Below are 14,512 nucleotides of genomic sequence, written 5' to 3'. Positions count from 1 at the left end.
GCAAATTAAATACAGATGCAGATGGGCTATCCCGCAGACCACATGACCCTGAATTGGAAGATGATAGTGTGTTAAAATCTCAGGAGCGTATCTCAGAATTATTAGCACGAGCTAAGCCTGACATAGAAGATTTGAAAGAGGTGTCTGTGGCTGGTTGTGCTGCTGTGTGGCAGAGAGATTCTGCTCATGTCCTGATGCAAACAAATGAAGAAGATTCCACTGAAGATAGCTTTCCAATGATTGAAATGTTATCCTGTGATGATGAAGCCGTGCCAAATGAATATGAATCCCCAGAGTTATGGCCTGGAACATCGAGTATGCCTGGACTTAGTTCTGAAGACTGGAAAGAAATCCAAAGGAGAGACAAATTTGTTGCTCGAGTGATCCAAATAATAGAGGAAGGCACCAGGCCTAGTAGGGGAGAAGAAAAACAAGAACCTTACGAAGTCCAGTTGCTGTTGAGAGAGTGGACACGACTTCGTCTACATGAAGGGGTGCTCTATCGAAGAGTGAGAAGAAAAGAGGATTTTATTGATCAGCTAGTCCTTCCACATTCCCATAGAAGTCGAGCATTAAGAGGTATCCATGATGAAGTGGGACACATGGGCATAGAGAGAACATTGGACTTAGCCAGGGATCGGTTCTACTGGCCTAAAATGGCACTTGATGTTGATCATAAGTGTAGAAACTGTGAGAGATGCATCAGAAAGAAAGCTCCAGTAGAAAGGGCAGCACCCTTAGTGAACATAAAAGTTTATGCACCAATGGAACTTTTATGCATAGACTTCTTGGTGTTAGAGCCTGATGACAAAGATACCAGGAATATTTTGGTGCTTACTGATTATTTCACAGGGTATGCACAAGCTTATCCAACGAAAGATCAAACAGCCAAGACTGTTGCTGTTACCTTGTGGGAAAATTTTCTTTGTCACTATGGTTTCCCAAAGAGGATCCATAGTGATCAAGGAGCAAACTTTGAATCTGAATTAATATCTGAACTTTGCAGCATTGTTGGCGTTAAGTCAAGAACCACCCCTTACCATCCACGAGGGAATCCTGTGGAAAGATTCAATAGGACTCTAATAAGCATGTTGGGGACTTTAGAAGATTTTGAGAAAGCCAAGTGGAGAAAGTATGTTAAGCCGCTGGTTCATGCATATAACTGTACCCGAAATGATAGAACTGGTGAGTCACCTTATTTTTTAATGTTTGGTAGACAGCCTTTGTTACCAATTGATCTATGTTTTGGTATTAGGCTACAAGGAAAATCTAGAGTAACTCATCAACAATATGTGAAAGACCTAAAGAGAAGACTAAAGCATGCTTATGAGTTGGCTAGGAAAGAATCTGAAAAGAACCAGGAAGCTAATAAGAGGAGGTGGGATTCAAAGGTCAAGATTGCACATATCTCTGAAGGCGATAGAGTGCTGGTCCGTAATCTTAATCTAAGAGGAAAGCATAAATTAGCTGACAGATGGGAAAAGCAGATATACGTTGTCATTCAACAGTTACAGGATCTCCCAGTTTACATAGTCAGACCTGAAAATGATGATGGTCCTCAAAGGACATTGCATCGTGATCTGCTGCGGCCATGTGGGTTCATTTCAGCTGTGGATGAGGAAGAACTTTTGCAGGTTAGTCATTCTAATAATGACTTCTCAGCATGTGAACTGAATCCTGAAGCAACAGAGTTTGAACCAAAAGACTTTAGCCTTTCATCTGCACCAGAGACTTGGCAGCCAGAGGCTGAAAGCACGTTGTTGGACTCCAATGATACAGTACCTTACACTCAAGGGGATGAGTTGGCTGATGTCTCTATTGAATTTCCAAGGATTGAAATGGAAGACAGACATGATGAGACACCAGACATAGAAACATCCAGTCCAGAAGAGGTAACTGAAAACCTACATTATAGACCACAAAGGCAACGACGTATTCCTGCAAGACTTCATGATTATGTATGTGGTGCACACAGATTAGTCTCACCACACTGAAGGATGTCGAGGACGACATCAGTTTAGTAGGGGAGAATGTAACCCATGTTATTTTTGTTTTAATAAATTCCATCAGTTTAGGATTTAGGCCTAGAAAGCCAAAGGTTACTGAGCATGAGCAGTAAGTAAGTTGCTCATATATTAGTGCAAAAGCCCCACCCCTCAGTCAGTCTGGCCCTGCAGCAGCAGAGAGAAGGCCCAGAGCTTGACTGAGGGAACTGCTAATTCTTTTGCAGGTACTTGGTGGGCATAATGGCCAGGGGGGAAGGTTGCACCTTATAATTTCTTCTTTTCAATTGTGTTCTTTTTGGAAGTAAGGCTTTTCCCCTCTGAGTCAGTCTGGCCCTGCAGCAGCAGAGAGAAGGCCCAGAGCTTGACTGAGGGAACTGCTAATTCTTTTGCAGGCCCAAGCCAGGGAGTGAGTTCCTGAGCAGCAGCAGCAGCAGCAGCAAGCCAGCTCCTGAAGATAAGAAGCAGCAGCCAGGCACTTCTATAATTTAAAGTTGGACTTTCTCCTTCCAGTGTGTTAGGATTGGTTCTGTGCTGAGTGCCCTTTTTGAAGGACACTGAAGATTTTGTTCCCATTAATGTTGCTATGCTCATAGCCATTATGATTTTGTTATATATCTAGTTTTACTGTTCTGGGGTTGATGATAAATATTGTTATAGTTAAATTTATCCAATGCCTGAAATGGTTTCTTTTCTTTTGAAGTAATTTCTCATTTTGTCAGGCCGTAAAGGTGCTGTCTTTTATTGAATTGAACCTTCCCCATTACAAAGGGTTACATACACATGGACATCACCAGACAGTCAACACAGAAATCAGATTGACTATGTGCTCTGCAGCCAAAGATGGAAAAGTTCTATCCAGTCAATAAAAACAAGACCAGGAGCTGATTGTGGTTCAGATCATGAGCTTCTTGTTGCAAAATTTAGGCTTAAATTGAAGAAAGTAGGGAAAAGCACTAGGCCACTCAGGTATGAACTAAATCATATCCCCGACGAATACACAGTGGAGGTGACAAATAGATTTAAGGAATTAGATCTGATAGACAGAGTGCCTGAAGAACTATGGATGGAGGTTCGCAACATTGTACAAGAGGTAGCAACTAAAACCATCCCAAAGAAAAAGAAATGCAAGAAATCAAAATGGCTGTCTGAGGAAGCTTTACAAATAGCTAAGGAGAGAAGGGAAGTGAAAGGCAAGGGAGAAAGAGAAAGATACACCCAACTGAATGCAGAATTCCAGAGAAAAGCTAGAAGAGATAAGAATGCCTTCTTAAATGAACAGTTCAAACAAATAGAAGAAAACAATAGAATGGGGAGGACCAGAGATCTTTTCAAGAAAATTGGAGATATGAAGAGAACGTTTCATGCAAAGATCGGTATGATAAGGGACCAAAATGGTAGGGACCTCACAGAAGCAGAAGAGATTAAACAAAGGTGGCAAAATTATACAGAAGAACTATACAAGAGCGAGCTTAACATCCCTGATGACCACAATGGGGTAGTTACTGACCTGGAGCCAGACATCCTGTAATGTGAAGTCAAATGGGCTTTAGGAAGTCTGAGTAACAATAAAGCTAGTGGTGGTGACAGCATTCCAGTTGAACTATTCAAAATCTTAAAGGACGATGCAGAAAAAGTGCTACACTCAATATGCCAGCAAATTTGGAAAACTCAACAATGGCCACAGGATTGGAAAAGGTCAGTTTACATTCCAATCCCAAAGAAGGGCAATGCCAAAGAATGTTCAAACTACCGCACCATTGCACTAATTTCTCATGCTAGCAAAGTTATGCTCAAAATCCTACAAGCTAGGCTCCAGCAGTATGTGGACCGAGAACTTCCAGAAGTACAGGCAGGATTTCGAAGAGGCAGAGGAACTAGAGATCAAATTGCCAACATACGCTTGATCATGGAGAAAGCTAGGGAGTACCAGAAGAACGTCTACTTCTGCTTCATTGACTATGCTAAAGCCTTTGATTGTGTGGAACACAACAAATTGTGGCAAGTTCTTAAAGAGATGGGAATACCAGAGCATCTTATTTGTCTCTTGAGAAATTTATATTCAGGTCAAGAAGCAACAGTGAGAACTGAACATGGAATCACTGACTGGTTCAAAATTGAGAAAGGAGTTCGGCAAGGCTGTATACTGTCGCCTTGCCTATTTAACTTGTATGCAGAGCACATCATGAGAAATGCGGGATTAGAGGAGTCACAAATTGGGATCAAGATTGCAGGGAGAAATATCAACAACCTCAGATATGCAGATGATACCACTCTAATGGCAGAAAGTGAAGAGGAACTAAAGAGCCTGTTGATGCGGGTGAAGGAGGAGAGTGCAAAAGTTGGCTTGAAACTCAACATCAAGAAAACAAAGATCATGGCATCCGGCCCGCTCAATTCCTGGCAAATAGATGGGGAAGAAATGGAGATAGTGACAGATTTTATTTTCCTGGGCTCCAAGATCACTGCAGATGAGGACTGCAGCAAAGAAATTAAAAGACGCTTGCTCCTGGGGAGGAAAGCTATGGCAAATCTAGACAGCATCCTAAAAAGCAGAGACATCACCCTGCCAACAAAAGTGCGTTTAGTCAAGGCTATGGTCTTCCCAGTTGCTATGTATGGCTGCGAAAGTTGGACCATAAGGAAGGCCGAGCGTCAAAGAATTGAGGCTTTTGAACTCTGGTGCTGGAGAAGACTCTTGCGAGTCCCTTGGACTGCAAGGCGAACAAACCGGTCAGTCCTAGAGGAGATCAGCCCTGACTGCTCTTTAGAAGGCCAGATCCTGAAGATGAAACTCAAATATTTTGGCCACCTCATGAGAAGGAAGGACTCCCTGGAGAAGAGCCTAATGCTGGGAGCGATCGAGGGCAAAAGAAGAAGGGGACGACAGAGAATGAGGTGGCTGGATGGAGTCACTGAAGCAGTAGGTGCAAACTTAAATGGACTCCAGGGAATGGTAGAGAACAGGAAGGCCTGGAGGATCATTGTCCATGGGGTCGCGATTGGTCGGACACGACTTCGCACATAACAACAACAATGATGCCCCCTGCAGGACATCCTTTATATTCTGCTCAGTCATGCACACTGCAGATCTTGCATATTCCAACAATGTTCTCAACTGATCAGGGCAGTCTGCAGGCCTCTCCACCTTATATTTATTTATTTATTGCATTTATATATCACCCTCCCTGAAGGCTCAGGGCGCTTTACATGAAACAAGAAAATGATACAGGTAACATCATTTATAGTAACAACAAGGTGATAACAACAATAACAGTAACATAATAACAACAATAACACTAAAGGATGGTAGAAACTGTAAGGAGCCTCAGCTCCACTGTTATTGAGACCCAGTGGGCTGGGCAGATTCGTAGCAGTTGTGGTAGGAGTGGGGGAGGCTTGGGGGCCCATTGGAAGCGATGGTTTAGGTCAACCTCAACCAAATGCCTGGTGGAGGAGCTCCTTTCTGCAGTCCTTGTGGAACTATTCAGGTTCCATCAGGGCCCTGATATCAGGAAGGCTCCCATTGTCCTGGCATTCTGCAAAGTATCCAAAGGCAAATAGGCATTTTGACACAGGTAATGAAGCTGTGCTGCAATAAAATGATTTTCTGAAAAATGCTTTGGTGGAGGGCCAGCGACTATGTATAATGGTACAATGTATAGTAGATACTATCTGCTGCTTTAAGCCTGATCTTACTATTAATGTATGCCTCGTTTAGCATATTTAGTAGGACCTTAGTGGAGAATAATACTATGGAATCTACCTTCCAAAGCAGCCATCTTCTCCTGTGGAAGTGATCTCTTGGAGAAGACCTGTTTGGAGAAGACCTGTAATTCCAGGGGATCCCAGGGCCCAGTTGAGGACTGGCATCCCTGTGTGTGATACAGTGTTTGACTGGATGGGCCATTGGCCCGATTCAATGGGTAATTCCCTCGATTTTTAGTAAACCACAGTCATGGGAGCTGCAATGAGACAGTTGCTTCTCAGCATCCCTTCCCCCTTCTTCTTCAGTTACTTTGAAATGAAATTATAAATAATCCTGGCAGCAGTGTCTCTCAGCAGTTGCCGGTCACGAAATGCAGCTTCCATGTGTTTATGGAGAATGAAATCCAACATGGGGTAGATTGTCTGATGAGAGTCTTTCACATCTTCCTTATGCCATGGAAGCTTGTTGGGTGATCTTGAGGCACCTTCTCTCTCATTCTGCCAATTCTACTCTGAAGGGTTGTTGTTGAAAGGATGAGGGGAGAACAAGGTAATAAGACACTTTTGGGGGGAGTCAAGTGGGATGGGTAGATACAAAAAATGAATGCTGCAGGGAAGGGTATTGCCATCATACCCTGTTTTAGGATATCCCAGAAGTATCTAACTGGGATGATAGACATTTTCCTCTGATTCTGCAGGTCACTTGCTATAGGCCAGTGGTTCCCAAACTTATCTGGCCTACCGCCCCCTTTCCAAAAAAAAATATTACTCAGCGCCCTGGAAATTATTATTTTTTAATTTTAATAGTTATCCATTGCCCCCAAATGCACCTGTGGCCCATCGCTGCCCCCCTGGATCGCTGCAGCACCCACCAGGGGGCGGTAGCGCCCACTTTGGGAATCACTGCTGTAGACCATACTTTCTCAGGCAGGGTATCATGAAACCCTGCTGTTTATTGATGGCCCTGGAAAGATTTCCCAAAACCAAGATTGTATGAGGATGACTCATTGCCTACTTGGCTGTCCATCCTAGGAACAACCAGTCAGGTAGGTTATCCCATCCCTGGCTGCCTCCTGCTCCATCTTTTTCCATGGTCCATTACCGCTAGCGCCCATTGTATGCCTCCATATAATAGGCTTTATGGCTAATGTTTTATATGTTTTTTAAAAAATTGTGAAACATTTATCAGGCGCTATGAACATATATAATCATGTCCTCCCAAAATCCTCCCAAAATGGCCAATAATGGGCCTGGAGGGGGTGGGATGGGGGAGGATTGGCGTTACACAGCTATGCTTTCCAGCAGCTATGCTTTCCAGCCATTGTTTGCAGGATCACACTGCTTCCTGGTTTCTCAAAGCCTGAAGAAGGTTTCATGGGTTTCTCAATGGTAAAAAGTTGAGAAAGCCTGCTATAGACTGTTCTGTACTGGAAGAAGAATCATCAGGAGGATGTCAAGTTCTCGGAGAGCTGATTGTGACATGATTTAAAATGTACACTTGCAGAACAGTCCAGAGGAAGCAGAGCAAGGGCCTGACTTTTACAGCGGCTATAAAAATCAGCTGCCACCCACCAGAAGAAAGGCTGGCCCCATGTGAATCCATCAGTGAAGCCAGGAAGAAACAGGGGGTGGGGGGAGGGAGAAGAAGAAAGATTGATCAAGATGTTGCCTAGCCAGAAGCAGCACAAAACAATGACGTGAGCCAGCTGGCACCCTGACAAGCAAACCACTCTCCTGTCAGGGGGGGGAGGGATGGGGACGGGACTTTCATTTCCTCTTGCATGATCTCAGTCTATGGGCGATGCAATTCATAATAATAATAAAAATCCTCCCTGCCTTCCCCAAATCCACACCCAATAACAACGATAATGTAGTAATAGAGCAACAAATAAACCAAGTGGAAAATCACGCTCTGGTGTCTCACGGGTGTGAACAGATAAGATCCTTCCCTCTGGTCAGCTTGCAGTGACTGTAAAACCACCAGAATTACGTCGGGAGATAACTATCTGGGAAATCGGTTTAATCTAATCAGAGACCATCTAATGGGGGAGGCAGAGTCTGGTCGATTATACCGATGCCTGGCTTCTGTCTAGGCTCCTCATGTGTAGCTGAGACAAGAGATGGAAAATAGATGGTTCTGTGCTGCCATTCATTGTGCTAAGCAAGGGTCATATTGAGGTGGCACTGTGATTTTTTTTTAACTTCTCACATCTGCTGCATCACTACATACAGGGCAAGAATCCAAGCTATACGAGCTCTTGGGGTGGGTGGGGGTGTTATATTCTCCAGCTTGATGCTCAGGCTGTAAGCTTCAAGACCTATTTGTGCAACTGTTTTCCATCTCTGCACGTGGCAAACTGGTGGTGTGGATGAGGCTGACTGGTCCGATTCATTAATTTAGAGAGTGTATTATGCTACCTCTTCAGAGACCTGCTCAAGGCAGCTTACGAAGTAAAAGTGACAGAGAAAAGCATAAGAACAGCAAATGTAAGAATCATTAAGCTAGTCAACACAAGCCTGGGGCATAAAAACAGCATACAGTAGAGAGAGTGGTGTAGTGGTCAGGAGTGGTGGACTCTAATCTTGATTCCCCACTCCTTCACACGCAGCCTGCTGGGTAACCTTGGGCCACCCATAGTTCTATCAGAACTCTCTCAGCCCCACCTACATTCACAAGGTGCCTGTTTTGGGGAACAGAGTGGAAAGAGATAGCAAGCAGCCACGTTGAGGCTCCTTAAGGTAGAGAAAAACAGGGTATAAAAACCTTCAAAAATGATATTCATAAATCAGTCCTCCAACTAGAACTATAAGAACAATTGTCAAAAGTAGGACCCCTCTCAACTGAAAGACTGGATTAAAAGGCTTGGTGCATTGGTTAGGAGTGTGGACTTCTAATCTGGCGAACCTGGTTTGATTCCATGTTCCCCCACATGCAACCAGCTGGGTGACCTTGGGCTCGCCACAGCACTGAGAAAGCTGCTCTGACTGAGCAGTAAGATCTGGGCTCTCTCAGCCTCACCTTCTTCACAGGGTGTCTGTTGTGGGGAGAGGAAAGGGAAAGCAACTGTAAGCCCCTTTGAGACTCTTTGGGGTAGAGAAAAGCAGCATAAAAGAACCAACTCTTTTTCTTCTTAAAAGAAATGTGTTGGACTGGCTCTTAAAGGACTGGTTCTTAAGAGGGTGGCAGGCAATTCTGAAGGGGGGTCAAGGCAAAAGTGAGGTGTCATCACTGAAAAAGCCATGTCTTTGGCTGCCACTCCCCTCACCCCTGCAGGCAGTGGGGCACTGGGAGCAAGACTGGGGAAAAGGGGCTTAACTGGGGGACTGGGCAGTATAAGAAGCACTCTAAGTGCTCTAAGTCTGGAAGTCATGGGAGGCTGGGTGCTTCCTCATAGCAAGGGACTGCACCGTCCTGAGGAGACTGACTGAACCAGGAAGTTCTCTAAACTCATTTCTGTCATGAAGTGATTCATGATTCAGGCAAGTGATTCATGATTCATGATTCAGGCAAGGCACTTCCTTGCAGGAAGGGCCACAAATATTGTACAGTTCGGAAACAATGATACATGCCAGGGTTGGAATTCAAAGGGATTAGGTCATGCTAGATGTAGTTCTGCTAGATTTCGAGGGGGGGGGGGAATTCCAGAGTACTTTCAGTGGAATAGTTAGTGAGCTCCCCCTCACTGTCAGTCTTCAAGCAGCAGCTGGACAGATACTTATCCTGGATGCTTGAGGCTGATCATGCATTGATCAGGGGGTTGGACTACATCCCCTTTCAGCTCTAAGGATGGGGAACCCTGAGGAATGGGGAGGCTGAGGCAGTGGAAACGGCTGTTTTATCTGTATCCAACCCAGCCTAACGTCTCCCCCCCGTATCTTGTTCAGTTGTTCAGTTATCTACTTCAGTATACATATAACAATCACAGCCAGTTAACCTAAACTGTCTGGGAATGCTAATCTTATCTGTCCTCACACTGCCATCTTGTGGTACACTGACGCTATTTCTTATCTCTGGTAATTCTTAACTTTCATTCAGCTCAAGGGCAGCCCACACTTCAGTGCAGTAGCCTGCATTCATTATTTGCAGGACCCACCTTCCTGCCCTGCAATAGAACTACATGTCCCTCTCCTCTCTATTGCAAAGGTGCCATGGGAAGTCCCTGTCCACAGCTCCCCAGTATAAATGATACTGCAGCCCTAAGCAGAGTTTTGCACCCTTCTAAGGCTGCTGAAGTACAAGATTCTGCTTTGGATTGCACTGTTAACTTTGTGCTGTGAAAAAAGATTTGTACCCTTCTAGTACATAACACAGTAGAAACATTTTAAAGCATGCGTTCAAGTTTACTGTTACTTCAATCAATCAATCATTAATTCAATTTCTGTGCTGCCGCTCCTAGCCAGCTAGCCCACAGCAGTTTACAACAGACAATACAATAAAGCCCAATAAGACATTATATTATAAAACCCCTTCCACCCTTCCCAACCACCCTTCCCCAGATTTCCCCCTTACCAAGCCGCCAATATGCTGCCACATATGCTTGGGAAGATGTAACTTAGACTGGGCACCAAGGACATTGAAGCCACCAAAAGGTACTGGAGGAGGGACCAAATCTTCCATATCCCAGCCTCAACCAAACGCCAGACAGAAGAGCTCTGTCTTGCAGGTCCTGCAGAACTGAAGAAGTTCCATTAGGGCCCTCAGCTCTCCTGGGGGCTCATTCCACCAGGCAGGGGCCACAGCCTTCTTTGAGGCTGGCCAAACCTCATGAGGGCCAGGGACCTCCAGCGTGTTCGTACCTGCAGAGTGCAAGGCCCTGCAGGGGGCATAGGGGGTTAAACCATCCTTCCCCTGGTTCTGAAGAAAAGAGAGCCTTCCTCTGGTTCTGAAGTTGCTGCTGTTCTTTTAAGCCTCTGTTTGAGTTTAACTGGCCTAAAGTGTGGGAAGATGTCTGCCAGGTTTGGAAGATCCAGACTGAAATGCATTCCCTCCCTGTTTTGGGTGTGGCTCTATTCATGGTTACAGCCAGAGGTGTGAACTTTTGGGTGCAATAAGACTGGCCAAAGCCAGTTGGTCCCTAGCCCTTGGCTGGTAGCCTGTGTCTGGCAAACTGTGTCTGGCTCTATTGGATCACTTTAATGGATCCCAGACCAGACTGGGATATTTACTATATTTTTTTATTTTGCTTGTTGTGCATTCACATTATATTTTATTTTAATTGTATTGGTCTTTTTGTAAGCTGCTTTGGGTCCCCAGGGGAAGAAAAGAAGGAGAGGGGAGAACCAGCAGTGTGGAAGTCTCTATAGAATAACAATGGGAGAAATGAATCAAACTAATCTCCAACCTCAAGCTGTGACAAGTGGTGATATGTGATGCAGCATAGCTTTGGGCCCAACAGGCTGACCATCATATGACGACTTGATAAGAAGCTACCCTGAACTCCCAGCTGCCCCATCGGCCACTGCACTATGTTTTGCCATGTCTCTAGCTCCCCTGGCACTTTCCAGGGGAGGAATGGGAGGAATGGGAAGGCGACTGTAAGCCGCTTTGAGCCTCCTTCGGGTAGGGAAAAGCGGCATATAAGAACCAACTCTTCTTCTTCTTCTTCTTCTTCTTCTTCTTCTTCTTCTTCTTCTTCTTCTTCTTCTTCTTCTTCTTCTTCTTCTTCTTCTTCTTCTTCTTCTTCTTCTTCTTCTTCTTCTTCTTCTTCTTCTTCTTCTTCTTCTTCTTCTTCTTCGTCTTCTTCTTCTTCTTCTTCTTCTTCTTCTTCTTCTTCCTGGGTCCCTGTGGCTGCCTGCTTATCTCTGGATCTTACTGCCTTTGCCTAAGGCTTCTGGTTGGGCTCAAGAACATTCTCACAATTGTGTTGTGTGTATGTGTGTGGAATAGGGTTACCAAGCCCCCTTTAGCCACCAGTGGGGGATAGGTTTGCCTGATCCAGGCTGGGAAACTCCTGGAGATTTGGGGATGGGATGTGGGGAGGAAAGGGACCTTAGTGGGGTCCAATGCCATACAGTCTTCCTTGTATGCATCCATTGTCTCCCGGGGAACTGATCTCTGAAGTCTGGAGATGGGCTATAATTCCAGGAGATCTCCTAGGCTCACTTGGCAGCCAGCATTTCTAGAGCAGAAGCCACTCCCAGACAGGAACACAGTCTAACGTTGAGGCACCAGAATTGACCAAGTCTTTGACATAGCCTCTCTGAGTCTGTCCAGCTTTCCTGCAGTCTGACTGATTTTGTGACTTGGCTTCTGTCGCTGTTGGAGCAGCCACAGATATCCAGAGGCTGTTTTAAGAGCTCCCCAGCAGACCATGCTGTTCTGTGCAGAAAATCTCTGTCTTTTCCCTCTGAAATATGTCTTCTCAGACAAGATTTACAGCTCTTTCCTAAGGACAACTTAACTTTTTGCCCGAACTCCAGCGGAGGGCCATGCCCATACTCTGAGGCAAAAAAATAGGCCAAATTTGTCAACTTGTTAAATGATAGCGACAACAGCAACAAAACATTTGACTGCCTCTTCAAGATCAGACAAATTAGATAATCCAGTTTACAAGAATTAGTTTTAAAGCTGGAGATTTAAAAATGTTGTCTGGTTACTCAAATACCATTCAGTGAGCTAGAAATATTTGAATAATGAAGCAATGCTGCCATCTTATGGTTTCCTTTAGCACTGTGGAAGACAATGGTTCCTGGAGCCATGTGTCTATTTGTAAGTCCACATGGTGACTTTACTTGACATGGTGATCTTACCACCTCATTTTCACCAGAAGACCTGTGTGAAATAGCTGTCAAGTTAAAAATACTGCACATTTAATATATTCAGAAGCCAAACTTTCTCTATGACATAGTAAGTTTAAAAAAATAAATGTAGATCATACAAAAGGCTTCCAAAAACATAGAAAGATGATCTCTTCAACAATTGATGTATAACACAATTTGTGTCAGGGAATGAGTTTTTTGTTAGTCACTGCTCACTTCTTCAGATGTTCTTTTTCTTCAAGTATCTGAAGAAGTGAGCAGTGGCTCACAAAAGCTCATCCCCTGACAGAAATTGTGTTAGGCATGCTCTTTTCTTCTGCTGTAGACAGACTAACACAGTGACCCATCTTGATTCCTTAATGAATGTATAGATTGGCATTGAATTTGCATCCCTGAAATGATGGGGTCTTGTGTGTGTTGAGCACATTTAGGCATCTCCTCATTTGGGCTCATGTAGAATGCAAATGACTCTACCACTAATATTTGTACTTTGTTTCCATTCCTTCTTTACCCCTTGAACATCCAACCAGGAAGTTGGAGTGGAGTTTGCTATCAACAGCATACTGACCAGCTCCTAGCATTTTTGGAGGAAACTTCGGTCCCTGGATCCATAACAGTCTGGCTTCCATTCTGGCCATGGAGTGGACACCGTGTTGGTCACCCTGATAGATGATCTCTGGTGCCAACAGGATCAAAGCGGGTTGGCTATTCTCACGCTATTATATCTGTTGGCTGCATCTGATGAGGTTGACCACAAGCTGTTGGTCCACTGCCTCACTGAAAATGAGATAGGAGGAATGGCCCTTAAGTGGACAACCTCCTTTCTGGAGAACAGGTCACAGAGGGTTGCTGGGGGGGATGAGTTATCTGACTCCTTTGCACTAAACGTGTGGGGTGCCACAGGGGGTGGCACTCTCCCCTACTTTGTTTAATATCTATATGTGCCCTCTTGCCCAGTTGGTCCGGATTATGGGTTAGAGTGTCATCAGTATGCAAATGACACCCAGCTCTATCTCTTGATGGATGGCTAGCCGGATATCCTCCCAGAAACATTTGTCAGCTGTTTGAATGCAGTGGCTGGATGGATCAGGAAGAGTCACCTGAAACTCAACCCCTCCAAAACAGAGGTCATCTGGCTGGGTTGAAGGGGATAGGCGAAGAAAGCATGTTGTCCCTGCCTGGATGGGGTGCAATTGTCACCTGTACCCCAAGCCAGGAATTTGAGAGTGACATTGGATTCCTCACTTTCTATGGAGGCCCAGGTCACTAAGATAGCCCAGACAGTGTTTTTCCATCTGTGCCAAGCATGGCTGCTAGCGCCCTACCAGTCCCCGGAGCACCTGGCCACTGTGATCTATGCAATGGTCACTTCTAGGCTAGACTTCTGTAACTTGATCTACACAGGCCTGTCCTTGTTTTTGAAATTACAGCTGGTACAGAATGTGGCTATATGGGTCCTCATTAAGACATCTTGGAGGGCCCATGTCCAGCCTTTGTTGAGGCAGTTGCATTGATTACCAGTCTGTTTTTGGATTAGGTACAAGATTTTGGTTTTGACCTTTAAGGCTTTACATGGCTCGGGCCATACATACCAGAGGGACTGCTTGCCTCCTTACACTTACCACAGGGCACTCTGCTCTGTGGGTATAAATCTACTGATGGTCCTGGGGCCCCAGGAAGCGTGCCTGGCCCCAATCAGGGCCAGAGATTTTTCTGTCCTGGCCCCTACCTGGTGGAATGAGCTCCCCGAAGAGCTGCTGGTCCTGACGGAGCTCTCTGAGTTCTGCAGGGCCTGCAAGATGGAGCTCTTCCACCATGTGTTTGGTTGAGGTTGGGTGGCGGCCCCAGGGTTTAAGATTGGGTCTTCCCCCTAAGCTTCCTGGGCATGGTATTAGAATGTGCCCTGAGTTGTCGGGTGCTCTTCCCTCTGCTACTACCATCTCCAACATTGAAAACTGGCCCAATATCTAGACCGACTCCAGTGGTTCGCTATGGGGAGAAGAGGTTTAATTTAATTATTACCACCATCTATAGAGTTATGG

Source organism: Paroedura picta, chromosome 8, assembly GCF_049243985.1.
Source record: "Paroedura picta isolate Pp20150507F chromosome 8, Ppicta_v3.0, whole genome shotgun sequence".
Classification (NCBI taxonomy): Eukaryota; Metazoa; Chordata; class Lepidosauria; order Squamata; family Gekkonidae; genus Paroedura; species Paroedura picta.
This window is presented reverse-complemented; position numbering follows the sequence as displayed.